Source organism: Centrocercus urophasianus, unplaced genomic scaffold (assembly GCF_019232065.1).
Source record: "Centrocercus urophasianus isolate 14NV4802_14NV808 unplaced genomic scaffold, USGS_Curo_1.0 seq_74, whole genome shotgun sequence".
In the NCBI taxonomy this organism is placed as follows: Eukaryota; Metazoa; Chordata; class Aves; order Galliformes; family Phasianidae; genus Centrocercus; species Centrocercus urophasianus.
The window spans coordinates 510,696-526,556 of NW_024885355.1; the positions used below are offsets into that span (position 1 = coordinate 510,696).

The window sequence follows — 15,861 nt, forward strand, 5'->3', positions numbered from 1 at the left end:
TGATTCTATGATTCTATGATTCTATGATTCTATGATTCTATGATTCTATGATTCTATGGTTCTATGAATTAGGGATCCAACACAACACAGAGATGGGTGTCTCTTGAGACCACTCCAAAACCTCTTCCCAGCATAGCCCACAGTAGGAAAAGCAAATCCCAGCCTTTGGCTCTCACGAGCCTGCCCACAATTTGCTGCAGGTTCCCAAGGGTTTCTGATAAACAAGAACATGTCTTGACGATTATATGTCTTGAACTTTCAGCCCTTTTGGAGTCTGTCCATCCATAACGCTGCTGCTTTCTAAGGCTCTGCTTTTGGGTTGAGTCCTGTGTCAAGCTGCATGAATCAAACTCTCCAGAGAAGTAAACAAAACAAACTCCCGCCTTAGAAAGTGGGTCTGAACTGCAAGGGCAGGAGTGGGACACGTCTTGCTCCCTTAGGCCAGAATAGCTCCCCGGTGATTCATCCCACCAGGGAGCTGGGTGCAACAGTAATATTAATCCTAACAAAAACTAAATATCCCAGGCCATCCTCAGGCACAGACTTTCAGAAGGACACACAGCTCTAGTTCCTGAGACCTATGGCATCTCTCCTGCTTCAGTTCAGTTAGGTGTCAGGGGGAAATTTTTCACTGAGAGAATGGCAAAGCATTGCACAGGCTTTCCAGAGAAACTAGATGCCCTATACCTGGTAATGTTAAACAAGAAGATGGGGTTTTGGGCAGCCTGATCTGGCTCTTGATCCAGCTGCTAGCAATCCTGCCTGTGGCAGAGGGTTTGGAACTTGATGACCCTTGAAGATCCTTCCAACCCAAGCCATTCTATTCTGTGATGACAGGCACCACAAACAGGTTCAAACTCGTGTATCTCCAGCATCAAGTCCACAAACCAATGAATCCCACAACACCTGCATGGCTTGAATCAGGCTTTTTCCCTGCCTGTTGCCTTCCTTCTTTCTCTCCCACACAGCCCTCTTTCTTTAGGTATCTCTACCAGGCCAAGCAGACAACAACATTTCCCCACCAAAGATTATCTGGGATACATCAGCTTTCCAGTCCACTTGGACATCAAATATATACAGGATTTAACCAGTTCCCCTATTTCATTCACCTCTGTTTTCATAAAAATAGAAAAAATATAAAATGAATGAGAATTGCATGAAACCATCAGCCACAATAGTTTGGAAGAGAGGGGCTGAGCAAAGGGATGGCAAAACATGAAAATGCAAAAAGTTCTATCTACCCAAAGATGGATGAGCTGGCACTTGAAGGTGAAACTATCTGAACACGAAATTCTCTCTGCAGAGAACAAAATTCTTGGAGAAACTCAAACCCACAAACCAAACTATAATGTTTTCTGACCAGCTATAATCTGTGCACAGTTAAAATTGAGAGAGGAATCAGTTTTTATTTCAGTAATTTTTCTGACAGTGGAGTTGATTTTTGAGAATAGATGTACTCAATTTATATGATACGGTAGGGGATACTCAATACAACGGGAGATAAAATGAAGTGAGGAAAATTATTACTCGAACATTTGACTTGCACAACACTGATACCCTCATGTGAATTCATTCATCACTGTATTAATAAAGGCCAAGCACTGATCCACTCACTGATCTATAAAGGCCAAGCACTGATCCAGTCACTGATCTATAAAGGCCAAGCACTGATCCAGTCACTGATCTGCTTTAGAAAGAGAAGACTGATCATAAATTTTTGCTGTTGAAATAAAAAAAAAATCATCAACAAGATTATCTTATTTTAAATCTGGAAAAAAATGCATCTTGGTTAAAAAAAAACAGATTTTTTTTTTTTTTGTGTGTGTGTGTGTGTGTGTGTGTGTGTGTGTGTAAAGCCAAACTTTGGATTCTGTATAAAACATAGGTGTACTTTGATCAAAAATACAACAGATCTTGGCTTTAAAATATTTTCTGTGGCTTTTATATGGACCAGGGTTTTGTAGAATTTTGTTATTTCCAAATATCCTCTAAACATCAATTCCTCATGAGTTTGGATGCAACACCACAGCCACTACCAATAAGACACTGTTCACCCAAGGTGACATTCAAGCTGTGAGGATAAGAGAAATAGACCAATGCTGCTAACCCACACCTCATGCTCCAACAGGGAGAGCCCAGTGACCAGCACTGATAGTGAGGAGAGCAGCAAGCTAAACAGCATTTCATTTCATTTCAGCCCGGGACAGTGTGATTTGCCCAAGGCTGTGTGAGGACGCAGTGTCAGAGTGCTGGCAGAGCAGCATTAATCAGTGCACACGGTGCCGATCTCTGCGGCACTCCTGGTTCAGGGCACTACAATGCAGTAACACCATAAATAGAATAAAGAGCTGTGAAGAAAGGAAAAAACATACCCCCTCATCTTTTGTGGCCACTAACACAGAGTTAATGCCCGTATTGCTACAAATGAACTTAGAGAGTGCAACTCTCTGCAGCTCAAGTCCCGATGACTTGAATGTACAGCTGTGCAGATAGAGACATTTACATCGAGTGTTTAACCAGCACATAAACACAGCTATCTTATTTATACAGCACCTTCCCCATCTGCGCTATTTCTAAAGGCAGCAGCCTTGCGTCCCCAAAGCTGAAAAGCTCACAGCTCAACTTCCCAGCGCTGCTCCACGTACCTGATGTGGGGTCGGAGGAGGAGGATTCGCCTCTGCCTGCAGTTTTCTGCCTCCCGGACGCTCCCAGCAGCCGTCCCAGCGCGAGCCGGGGAAGAGTTTCCTTGGGGAAGTCGTACCTCTGTTGCATGCCAGCTGACTAAAACTCTGTGAGCTCGGAGAGAAGTTTGAAGTCACAGGGAAAAAAAAAAAAAAACAAAACAAAACACGCTCCCCATAGACCGGTCCTTGAATTCATTCCTTCGCAGTCATGAGCTCTTATATATTCCCAGGCTCCCATGAGCACGTGAACGCATACCTCCGTAATAGTTTTAAAATGTGTGTGTCCTCTTGTGCTACTCTTTATTTTCCATTTCGTTCATTCAACCTTGGCTTATTTCCTGCAGTTTCTCAGCTGGTGATTACGCTTCTCTCGTATTGACACACAGAGCAGGCTGTGAGCACCACAAAAATCCCCTCTGCAGAGCGCGGTGACACGGGCTGGGGCAAATCGTGGGGACAAAGCAGAGGTGGATGGCCCTATGGACTCAAAAGCAACATGGGACCGTCCAGGGGTCATAGACCCACATACCCCCCAAAAAAGTGCAAATCCATCACTTCTGTGCAGGATGGACTGTGAGGGGAGAGGGTAATTTTGGAGTGGGGTGAGCACAGCACTTTGCCCTCCAGTGTCTCTCTATGGCACAACAGTGAGATAACCAAATGTACCCCTGGGGGAAAGGATAAACTCAATTTCATGCTTGAATGGGTAATAACAGAAATACTTTCTGAAAAGGGTGATGAGGCAGACTATGATTTCTTTTCCTTTGACCATTTTCTCCTTAGTGTTTCCTTGATCATTGGTGTGATTTCTTTCCTTGCTGCCATGTGGATGGGTTGGATAGCTGAGAATTGCTCATGTTTTCTTCTGCTCAGAAGTGCCCTGGTCACTGGGCTTTTGTCTACTGGCTCCATGCACCAGTTTCCAGAAATACCAATTCTGATAGGGTTTTGCCAGCTCTAGACTGGATGACCCTTCCAACCCAAGCTATTCTATGATTATATATATGATCCTTAGGAGCCCCTAAGATTCGATGCTTTAGGGGCAAGCTGAGTCTTGGCTTTGTTACCTCCCCTGGACTAGTACACCCCATCATGGAATCCAAAATGGCATTGAGGATCACTGCCAACCTCACACCCTGTGCATATGGGGAGCATCTCCACCGTTGCCACTGCTGGCATTGACCTGTAGTGCTGCATGTGTGTCTGTGATGGCACAGACCTTCTCCTCTGAGACAATGTGCAGTGCTCTTTTGAAGGACATCACAAATGCTGGCAGATGTTATTCACCTTCCTTCCCCTGCATGAAGAAGACACCCCGAAGTGCCAGAGGTGAGTGCCAAGGACATGTCTGTGCTGAGCAAAGCCTTTGGAGAAGTTTGGTTTCAGCCCTGGGCATTTCCCACCTTTAGGCCATTATTAGAATTTATTTCCACTGGAAATAATAATTAAAAAAAAAAAATGCAGTGCTAACTTTTCTCCTAGATAGCATCAGTTCTGCCCTGCTTGCCTGGATCCATTTGGTAAATCATAGAATCGTTAAGGTTGGAAAGGTCACTGAGAACAACCATCAAGTTGTCACCACCATACTACTAAACCATGTCCCTTGGTAAAATCAAATAAAAGGCAAATCCTTTCATACCACTTGCCAAAAAGCTTTGGGGATTCTGTTCAACACATGCCAGCATGCAGCCTTTGCCCTTCCACAACAGGTTGCTGATGGGCTTCTTGTAGCACACCAACTTTTGTGAGTCAAGTTTTCCATATCTGCAGTGTAGTGGCAGGCTCTAGATGAAAGCATCAGTAGATGTGTGAGATGAGGTTTGTTAAATAGCACAGTAAATACATCTTGCACATGCTGCTGTTGCAAGTGTGTAACAAAGATAATAAATAATGATGAGTATAAATAGAAAAAAAAATACAACAATGGTTTTATTATTGCAGTAGCAATTGTCTGTGTATATGGATATCAATGTTTATATTTAATAAAGGTCAAAGCCACTTACCTATTAGTAACAGTGAACACTTAGAAATCACTGATTTTTCTTAGAAGTAGAAGCAGATCTTACGGAGAAGCTTGCTTGTGTGCAGCAGCCCCAAAAGCTTAGTGATATTCTCAGAATGTCACAGGTGGTCATCCCTCTAGTTCTTCCTCAGTACAGAAATGGATGTCAATTACTTGTACAGATCCAACTCCTGGAGCTCATGATTTGCAAACAATCAATCCGCCCTCTTCATAAATCACCAAATCACAGAATGGTTGTGTTGGAAGGGAACTTGATCATCTAATCCAACCCCCTACCAAGGGGCAGGGACATCTTTCACTAGATCAAAGTCCTGTCCAACCCAACTTCAAACACCTCCAGTGATGCTCATCCACAACTTCTCTGGACAACTGTTCCAGTATCTCATCACCACCACTTACAGCCAACCTAAATCTACACTTTCTCAGTTTAAAACCATTTGTCCTTGTCCTGTGATTATAGATCCTGGTAAAAAGTCTTTCTCCATCTTTCTCAAGTGCCATTCTTTATATACTGAATGGTTACAATAAGGACTTCCAAGAGCCTCCTCATCCCCAAGTTAAACAACCGCAACTCTCTCAGCCTTATCCCTAAGAAACATTACCCTGTGTGGCAAATATAAAGATGGGCATGTCTCTGTGCCCTTGTAGAAACTTTAAATGTTCTGAGAGCATCCTACAACACTGTGATTCACATCACAGTATTTATTTATGTCTAATGAATGTTGCCTCCTTAAGAAAGACAGCATGACATATCAAAAAGTGAGTTTAGGATCTCAAAGCAGCACACTGGACATTTTGTGAAATGCCTGAACTAACTGTCCATTATTGCTTCATCCTGTGACATCATCTCTAGTGAACAGCTACACAGTTTGGTTTGGCACGAGCTCAACATTGTTTTCTTGAGGTATACCTGCCACCCAAGCTGAAACTCTTCTCTAATTCCATGCTATTTTAGTCAGCTAGGAATTACCCACAGAGAAAGTTCACCAAAGCACAAGGGTACGTTGTTTCACCTCCTGTCACACTGCCAGGCAGACCTGATGGCCAATTTGATGTCATGGCAGCCATGTGGACCTGCTACTTAGAGAAGTGAGTCCTGTTGTATATTCCAAGTGGAGCATGAATAGGAAAGTGATCCATCACTGAAAGGGGAAGAAGTCTTCCAAAAATAAGTTTAATCCTGATATGGTAACAGAAGAAATTATTCCCACAGACTCTACTATTGTTGTACCTCCAGCTCTGTTGTGTGGGTCTCAGAAGACATGGGTAAACCTATGGCTGATTCCAGGTGACACCTGATGGATGGATGTTTCTCTGGTTATACCTCTTGAGTATAATAATGTCTGTCCCAGTAATGTCTGTCCCAGGGAGAGAACCCTGGCCCCATTTGCACAGACCTGGCCCTCCTCACACTCAGGCATCAGGATGTGTCAACGAGCAAATTTCACTTCAGAAAAAAGGACCACTAGTTCGTGCATGGTCATATGAGGTCAACCATGAGCCATCTCCCGCCACAGGCTCAGCCCCTCCAGATCTCATGGGATTCCCACTCTTCCATGGGAGAAAACAGCAAGCTTGGCTGGTGGAGCTGGCATGGAGACGAACAGCCATGAATAAACAGAAACCAAAACTTCCCGCTACTGAGATGATCCAAGGCATCACTGCCAGTATAAGCATCACTATCTTGAGATGGCATTAGCCCAGTTGCTTTTCAGGGACTACAGATTAAAAAGAAAATAATGGAAACCAGCCAGTCAGAGATAAACTGGCAGTATAAATCACTTGCAAAAGATTAACAGTTGACCATGTGCTCACCTCGCTCTTAAAATAGGTTGTATCATGTCAACAGGATGCCCATCTCTAATTATAAATGATATTTCCCCAGACTAAACAAAGTTTGATATTTCTGCTTCATTTCCTTCAGCTTCGATTATAGCCTGTTCTTTAAAAAAAAATGCACTAAGAAAGAGAGATTCTCTTTTTCTGTTTCTCCAGCTCTGTAGGGAATTTTGCCACTGGGAGGATGATGATGCTTTACATGCTGGGATTTTGGCTTGCCTTGGTGTCAACATGGGTAAAAAGCAGGGTAGGAGGGTTGACCTCACCACCAAGCTAGCTGTAGTTCCTGTCTTTGGCTTCATTGTGTGGTACCTGCAGGTTTCAGACATTGTCATTGGTTACTTTAGAGGAAGATAGTACTCTTGCCATCTCCTTGGACTTACTGGCTTAGTCTCCTCTAAGACTCCTCTAATCAACCATAACTTCCTTCAAGTCCACTTCACCCTGGACCATGAAAACACTCTCACTGCTAGACACTGACAGCTCAACTTGCAACTGTAGTGCAACTATACCTTATTACACCTTATCTAGCTATAAACCAGTTACCAATTCCCTAGAAGCCCAAGTAGCTGCAAAGTAAATCTGAAAGTCAAAGTGAAAAATGCATGACCAATTCTCCTGGGACATTGGGAGCTATTGGGAATAGGTGAAAGGTTGGACTGGGTGATCTTTTAGGTCTTTTCCAACCTTGGTGATTCTATGATTCTATGATTCTATGATTCCAAACTCATCCATGCACCCAGATGTGTCTTGTCAGGAAGAGGTTTGCAATGTCCGCTCTATTAATCAGTTAGGAAATCGTGCTCCATGGGACAGATCTGTTTTATCTTGAAATGTCTCCCCCTGAGGGGACTTATGTGGTTTCTCTTGCGGATATTTCTCATACCACTGCAATAACAGAAGGATCAATGAATTGAGTGGTGCCAAACAAAGCATAGAACAGATCTTCTTCCTTCTTTTCCTTTTGTTTTGAGCAGGGAAAAGAAGAGGAAAGCTGGTCTCTCTCCTGTTGTTTCTGGTCCCCATTGTTGACTCAGATATTTTCAAAATATCCTCAACTTATCAAACACTGTTGAATTGTCAGCATTGTATCTGCAAGGTCTTGAAGGTGATCATGAAAATCTTTAAACTCTTGCTGATCAAGAGTGTGATCAGATCAGTCCTTTGCTCTAACTATCTGACCTGTCCTTTGCTGACTTTTCAGGCAAACCCTGAAAAAGAATTTTACAGTCATAATCCTAGGGAGAGAAGAAACGACTTAGAAATACTCTATTTTTGTCGTGTTCCTTAAACCCTTTGATCCTTCCCATAGCCCCTTGATCCATCCCTACGTCATCACTGATTGAATTCTTTCTTCTTATTTTATAACCCACAACTGGATTCTGGATTATCTCCAACATGTCTGTGTTTTCTGTGCAAAATGTTGGCCTTTTCTGAGTAATAGCATGTACCCTTCCCAGCAAAAACTTTAGAACCACTGTGGCTGCATTTCCAGCAGGACGTGAAATATGGAGAATACAGAAGCACATACAATTTTTCTTAAACACGTATCATCCCTCCCCACACAAGCACATTTAGTAGATCCTATAAGAAGAGCTGAGTAAACTCCTGATCTTCTTTTCCTTATACAAATCAGTAACCTCACCTCAGAATGATATAATAGAATCATATCATGGAATGGTTTGGGTGGAAAGGGACTTCAAAGGTCATCCAGTTCCACGCCCTTGTTATGGAAGGATTGCCACATATACCAGAGGTGAAATATCACTGATTAAATGTAGACATCTGCAAAGCTGACATCTACCAAGCTCATCTCAATGCATTCCACAGCTCATGGAGGGAAATGGAAGCTCTTCTTGATAATGATTCATTTAATTCTCCAGCAGATATCAAAGACATCTGTTATGAATCACCTGCAGGGAGCTCCTACTTTCTCCTGTAAACACAACAGGAGCAGAAAGTGACTAAAAAAACAGAAACAGATTCAGAATTAAAGGAAATGAATCCTTCTCACAGGAGGAGAAAGAGAACCACACTTTCTGTACACATACATTTGTTGCTGGTTTTGGGTATAGCTGCTGCTGATGTAAATCCTGGCTTTCCAGCCCAGATTGGAATACTGATCATTTAAAATACTGCCCATATTTACTTGTGAGAAGCCACATAGGGATCAATTTTTCTGAATGTGTTGTAAATGTTGTAAGTGATTCTGCCATTGAGCTGTCACGTTGAGGCTCTGACATCCGTCATCCTATTGAATGGTGCCCTAAGTAGGATTCCTGCCCCAAAGAACTTCTTTGTGTCTTCATAAAGCATCATCTTGTTAACAAGTGCAAAGATCTTGGTTAGCAAATTGGAATGCAGCTTCCAGGGTTACATTTCACATCCCTTCTCCTTGGGTCATAGAGAGATGCTGAATTTTAGACAGTGGTGATAGAATCATAGAATCATTAATGTTGGAAAGGCCACTAAATTCATCAAGTCCAACCCCAACACACTCCCACCATGCCCACTGACCATGTCCCTCAGTGCCACATCTCCATGGTTCTTGAAGACCTCCAGGAATGGCAACTCCACCACCTCTCTGGGAAAGCCTGTTCCAGTGAACTACTACTCTTTTAAAGAAGTAATTGTTCCTAATGTCCAACCTGAACCTCCCCTGATGCAACCTAATGCCACTACTTCTTGTCTTTATAGAGTTCATGGTCCATGAGAACTAGAAATTCATTGTCTGTTAATGACGTATCATAATCATTTCCTATTTGTAATTTTACTTTCAGAATTTACATTGTCATGACGAGACCACTGTATTTTTATTTTCTGCGTATTGTGAGTGCAAAGGTTATAAACTTCTTTCTGCTATTCGTACGTATTGAGAAAGTTGGTATACCTTCTACCACACATTGTATCTACATGCTTCTTCTTCATTTTTTGTCCATTTTTTCCCCTTCCTACTGGCTTTTTTCTGAATCAGAGAGGTTCTCTTGAACTTGTGTGATGCCTTGCACTTGATATGGGTTATATTATTTATATTGATAAGGTATGGAACAGGCTCCCCAGGGCAGTGGGCATGGCCCTAAGCTGCTGGAGCTTGGAGGACATTTGGGCACTGCTATCAGGCATAGGGTGTGAGTTTGGGTGGTGCTGTGTGGAGCCAGGGGTGGGACTCTCTTTCAGTTGAGTATTCTACATCAGATGTCTGTATTGGAAATAGGATGCTTCTAGCATTGAGCCCTCCAGGTATGGCCATATTGCTCATTGTTTCATATTATCCTTGCTGGATCAAGACTTCATTTCTTTTCTCTTGTCAAGGAATACACTATTGATCAATGTATAGTGCACCTCAGAAGGGACCAATTCTACTGTACATCAGTGAATACCCACTGACTGCAAAGGAGTAATTTCAAGTTACCTTTGCTGAAAAGTGACCTAGCCCTTTCTCCAGACACATGTGGGACAATGTCCACTCCTCTTTTAGCCATGGCACTAGGTCTTCTCACCATTCACATCACCACAGAATCGTAGAATCAATAAGGCTTAAAAAGACCTCTAAGATCACCAAGTCCTACCCCAGCCCCAGTCCCACCATACCACTAATCATGTCCCTCAAAGCCACATCTCCATGATTCTTGAACACCTCAAGGGATGATGACTCCAACACTTTCTTGGGCAAGTGCTCCCTGTGGTTGCTCCATGTTATACGACTCCCAGCTTTCATCCTTGAAAAATGCAGACAGTTTCTAAAAAAAAAAAAAAGTAATAAAACAGCCAGCACATTGTGCAACATGAGGATGCTGTAAAGCTCGAGGTTCACAATAAGAAGGTCATTGATTATGACTTTCTTGGAGACGTCAAAGTAAACATTGGCAATATCTTTCTGACCACTGAACATTTTGCTCTTTGATGCACAGGGAACACATAGGACAGCTGATTTACATATACTTCGTCTGCCCTCTGGTGGTGAATGGCTGCTGATTAGTTTTTTTTTCATGCAGATGCATTTTTCTGTACACATACTTCTGAATATGCATATGTATTGACGTGTGGCAAAGAATGCTGTCATCCAAATTGCACCTTCAGTCTGAATTCTGCAGATGTGAGTAGCAGTGGTTGTCATGGGCTGTCACCAGACATTTTATGCTGAAGATTTTCCACTTGGCTGAGAATGTATTAACATTTAGCTCCATTAAAACATCAGCATGAAAATAACAAGTATATTTAATATATATATTTACCAGCTTGGAGAGACCTGTGAGCTCTTCATCTGTCCTTTCCTTCTCTATAAATAAACCTTGCTGCAACTAAGTCAGCTGCACAAAATTAAAAGCAAAAAATTTCTGCAGGACCTTTTTTTGCAGCAAATGAAGGACTGTATAAAAATAACTGCATGGATATGCTTTTCCTTATGCAGTGCCAGTCTGGATGACCAAGGGGGTGCAGGGAGAAAGGTAGCTTTGGACTGAAAGCAGAGTGACCATGATTGCTGGGAGGAGATATATTCCTTTAGCATCTGTGTGGGTTTTATTATCAGTTCAGTGAGGGCTCAGCATCGTTTGCTTACTCTTTTCCCCTCGTAGCTGCAAAGAGCAGAGGGATTTACTTCATGCCTTTTGGCACTTGCATACTGGGAAAAGGGAGTCTCCTGCTGGCATGTTTATTGAGCAAAAGCAATAGAGTTCACAGACACAATGGTGTCCCTGTTGAGGTGCATGCAGAATCTGTCTCTTATTTTCTCACCAATTTGGCTTTCCTTTGGTTACATGATTGAGAAAAAGGAGGATCTGCAACAGGACACTCCTCTAGCAAATGAGACAGAAACAGCTCTTGGTACATATGTTAAGTCTCATAGAATCACAGATTCACAGAATGGCCTGGGTTGAAAAGGACCACAATGATCATCTAGTTTCAACCCCCCTGCTATATGCAGGGTCGCCAAACAGTAGACCAGGCTGCCCAGAGCCACATCCAGCCTGGCCTTGAATGCCTGCAGGGGTGGGATAACTTGTTCCGGGTTCCAAGTCTACTGGGATGTGAGCCAGAAAAACTCATTTAACATCTTCACTTGACTTGAGCTGGGTTTCCCATTTGGGAAAACAACCTCCAGCCCTTGGAGTCATTGAGATTTGCAAGTTCTTTTGTAGACTATGTTCATGATTTTGTGTTTGCCCTGGATCACGTTTCAAAGCCATGCACAGGGAGGAGTACACCATGCCACCGCACTCATTTAGCTTAGGCAACATGGATATAATATCCATAGTGACCAAACCCATTAGTGTACATGGTATACTGACTGTGGCAATACACCTCTATGCTTTTGTAAGCATCATGGTAGCTCCATCTGAAGCACTGATCAGTCCCTATGTTCTGGATTCAGCTGTTAAATTGCTGCCACTGATGGTCCTTAGGCCCAAACAGTCCGAGGTTATCTCTATCCTCATGTAGTGATTGATCTAGTGGTCTACAACACTGCCTGCAGCAGAGGAGTTGGAATTAGATGATCTTTGAAGTCCCTTCCAACTCAAGCCATTCTCTAATATGATTTTCTGATTCTATCCCTGGGGGGCAGGAATATTCCTACCAAGTATTCTGGGTGTTCAACAGCAGAAGAAAATTGAAATTTCAGATACAATGAATGATGTCATCTTTCACATCTTTCAGGATGTGAAACCTGCCGTCTCACCACAGCCGGAAGGCTCAGCAGCTGAGGAGGTTCTTCATTTAGTACATTTCCACCTTACCATCTTCTGCTGGCTGGGCACATATGGACAGCAGTGCCTGAACATGAAATGATGGTAATTTCATTCCACCTAAGTTACACTTTTCAAGCTGATTCCTGCTCTCCATAGCCCTCAAAGCAGCATTCATTTGGTCATTCTGTATACTGAGTCTAGGCATGGACCCACCATGAGTAACATGTCATAGCTCTTGCAACCTCGATGACATCTCTCTGTGAATACACTTTGACACTTTACTTGGATAACAACCTGTGATTATTCTCTCTGGAGTTTTCTGAGTTGTGATGGCGTCTGGGGAGCTAGAGTTACAGATCTGGCCAGGCAGGCAATCACCTTTGCAGGGAGCCCACACAAGTAGGTTAAACAAAAGCTTTATTTCCACACAGTGTTCTTGGGACACAATGCCAAGACTTCACAGACGGTTCAGAACAAGGATTGGCAAGGAACACTCTGCTCCTGTGATGCTTTCTCATTACAAACAGCCCTGAGTCACAAACGTGTGCTCAGATCCAAGCCTGAACTTCCTTTAAACTTAGAATTTTTCAGGTTAACAAATTTCAGGTTTGTGTTTTAAAGCAATGATGTGTCAGAACAAAGATCAAAGAGTCATAGAACCATTAAGGTTGGAAAAGACTTCTAAGACCATTTAGTCCAACTGTTCACCCACCACCGACATTGCCACTACCACATTCAGAGACTGCAGGTACACTCTTGATTCACGAGTAAAGCTCTCTGGTTCCACTACATAAGAAATAGTGAACAAATGATGAAATCTGGTCTGATTGCTAAAGCAGTTAATTGTAGCACCATCTACCATGAGATGTTATTCTCTGCTATGCAACATTCCGACAACGCAGTCTTTCTGGTGAGCAAAAGGTTCAAGACCAGAGTTCAAGGCACACACTCTGTTTGCTGTCTTCTCTTCCTGCCTACAACTTTCTGACTGCTGTGGAGAAAGGTCAGTTGGTTTCCTGTAGGATTTCAGGATTTTGAAATACTATTTCAGTTCCAGCTTCTGAACAAAGAAAATAAATAAAGAAGGAAATTGGATGCGGAGGTCGGAGCTGAGACATCTGCCTCCAGGGCTGCTTTGCAGTGGGGCTGGGATAGGAGAGAAGGCCCAACAGACGGGCAGCTGAGGTATCTGGCAGGCAAACTGTTATTAACCCAGACCGTTTTCCATTTGGAAACTGCAGAACATTCACAACTCGGCCAATTCTAGCAACAATAACAAAAAAAACTTCAACATTAATAAATGTTTTCTGTTTAAGACCAACTGGAATTTCATGCACTGAATCATGATCTTTGTTTGGACATCAAGCCTAAATAGATATAACATACAGGAGTTGGACTTGATGATCCTTATGGGTCTCTTTCAACTAGGAATATTTTATCATTCTGTGACTCTGTACTTCAGATTTTGTCCTTGGCCCAGTATTCACTTTCCTTGAGCTTCTCCACATATGTTAATGAAAAACGTTTCAGACATTTAGCTTTTTGAAATTGAATGCATTTATTTTCACAGTCTGCTGTACAGGTCTTCGAAAGTGCCTGCAGCCTGCACTACCTAGTTTGACTCATGAGTTAAGTCCAGGCAAAAGAGGGGCTTAATTCCTTTGAATAGAATCATTATAATCTTCTAAGAGAACAAGGAGGTCATTTTTTTTAATCGACTTTCAGGTGTTTAATGGATTCTGTGCAGGAAGGGAGACTATGTTGTGTCATGTAATGACAATATGTGACAAAAGTCATGGATGAATAGAATCATTAAGGTTGGAAAAGACTACTAAGATTATCTAGTTAAAACCACTCATTAGAGAAGGAAGGAGGACCAAGGGAGACTGAGATCTGCAGATATCATGAAGCCAGGCTTGCAGGAGGGCTGTGAAAATGTATGTGAATGAAGAATAGGATGATGAATGAAAATACCAACAGCTGTGAAGTAATGACCATCATAGGAGAAGTGTCAGATGTTTCTTCCACTGCACAGAATATGGAGTTGGTCATCGTAAGAATGACCAACATAGTACATTCCTGGTCTCCCCTTACATCAAATTTTCTGTAACCTACATCACTGCCCTCACAAGTTGACCTAGCAATCCTATAACTCTTGCCTGCAGTAACAGATCTAAGGACATCATTCCACAGGACCTCAGTGTGAGCATGGAAAATGAGAGGTCCTCTGCCTTCTCCCACCTACACTTATATTGATGAGGCCAGTGGTGAGAGTCATGCTAGGATTTTCTGGCATGTCTGAAGGGAAATACAAGGATGTTGGAGAATTGGACTAGATGACCTCTAAGGGCCCTTTCCAACTCAAGTGATTCTATGATTCTATGATTGTATGTGTGACTAGAGATGAAAGAAATCCTGAGCCCAGCTTCACCTGTGATGCTCATGGACTTTCATCCAGTTGATGACCACTGTTACTGAGTGTGAGTAGATGGGAGAGGGGGCTTTAATGTTATGCATATGACCTTGCACAATTAGAAGGAGGCAGGTTGACCTGACGAACTCCATGCACTCATAACAGGGGAAAATCCATTGCTGATGTGAGGACAGAAGGTTGTAGAGAAGGGAGGGCTCCTGCTGCAGTGACTGTGCTGTCCCTGACCTCACCACTGAAGGGCAAATCCCTATAATGCCAATGTAAACAACCAGAGCTTCAGGGAAGGCGGATGTTGTTGCACGAGGATGTCAGAGACAGCACAGTTTCATGAGTTCAAAGAGGGGTAATAATACTGAAGTGCTCTCAGACCCCTTCCTGCCTTCATCCAAATCCCATGGTAGAATCTCAATATTTTCCAATGTACTGCAGAGAGTGGCATGATTCCCTGCATGTTAGCATCCTCTAGCATGGGAAACTATCCTAAATCATAGAATCAGTCATAGAATCATAGAATCACAGAATCAGAATGGTTGAGTTGGAAGTGACCCATGAAGCCCATTCAGTTCCAATCCCCTGCCATGGGCTGGTAGCCATCCACCAGCTCAGGCTTCCCAGGCCCACATCCATCCAGGCCTTGTGCACCTCCAGGGATGGGGCACCCATAGCTTTCTGGGCAGCTGCGTCAGTGCCTTACAAACCTAATAAGGAAGAACGTCTCCCTAACATCCAATCTAAATCTGCCTTCTCCTTGTAGCTCTTCTGTCACTCATCCATGCTCTTCTGCATATCACCCCCACTACCCCCCTGTATGGCTGCTGGTTTGGGCATTTTGAGATTTTGTTGAGATCTGTCTCTAAATAACTGAGTAATTGAGTGAGTATGTGGGGTTCTCTATATGGATTTATCAGCAGTGAGTGCTGAGAGGTAATCTGAAAAAGACACAGATACAAAGAAGAACAAGGCTTTCATACAGAGGAACAAGTCTCCAAAGATCTTTATTGTCATTTGGATTTAATTCACTGTTAAAAATACTGTAGATCCTATCGGAAATATAAACTATTTTTGGATAGTGTGAATTGGACATAAGTGCACCTCCTAGAGCTGTCAACAGATTTGCATGATTACGTTACATTTTATCCTATAAAATGAGCAGTAAACATTCCTGTAGTCACTGGTTGATAGTGGTTTTCT

General features: G+C 42.7%; 1 protein-coding gene across 1 annotated transcript in view; it reads right to left on the reverse strand.

The window, feature by feature from the left end:
- LRRC32 (leucine rich repeat containing 32) overlaps nucleotides 1–2,719 on the reverse strand; it is a 21,323-nt gene extending 18,604 nt beyond the window's left edge. The window contains exon 1 of the mRNA XM_042838206.1: nucleotides 2,646–2,719. The gene's annotated coding sequence lies outside the window, so the exon portion shown is untranslated. The remainder of the gene's footprint in view (nucleotides 1–2,645) is intronic.
- Nucleotides 2,720–15,861: the final 13,142 nt, after the last annotated feature.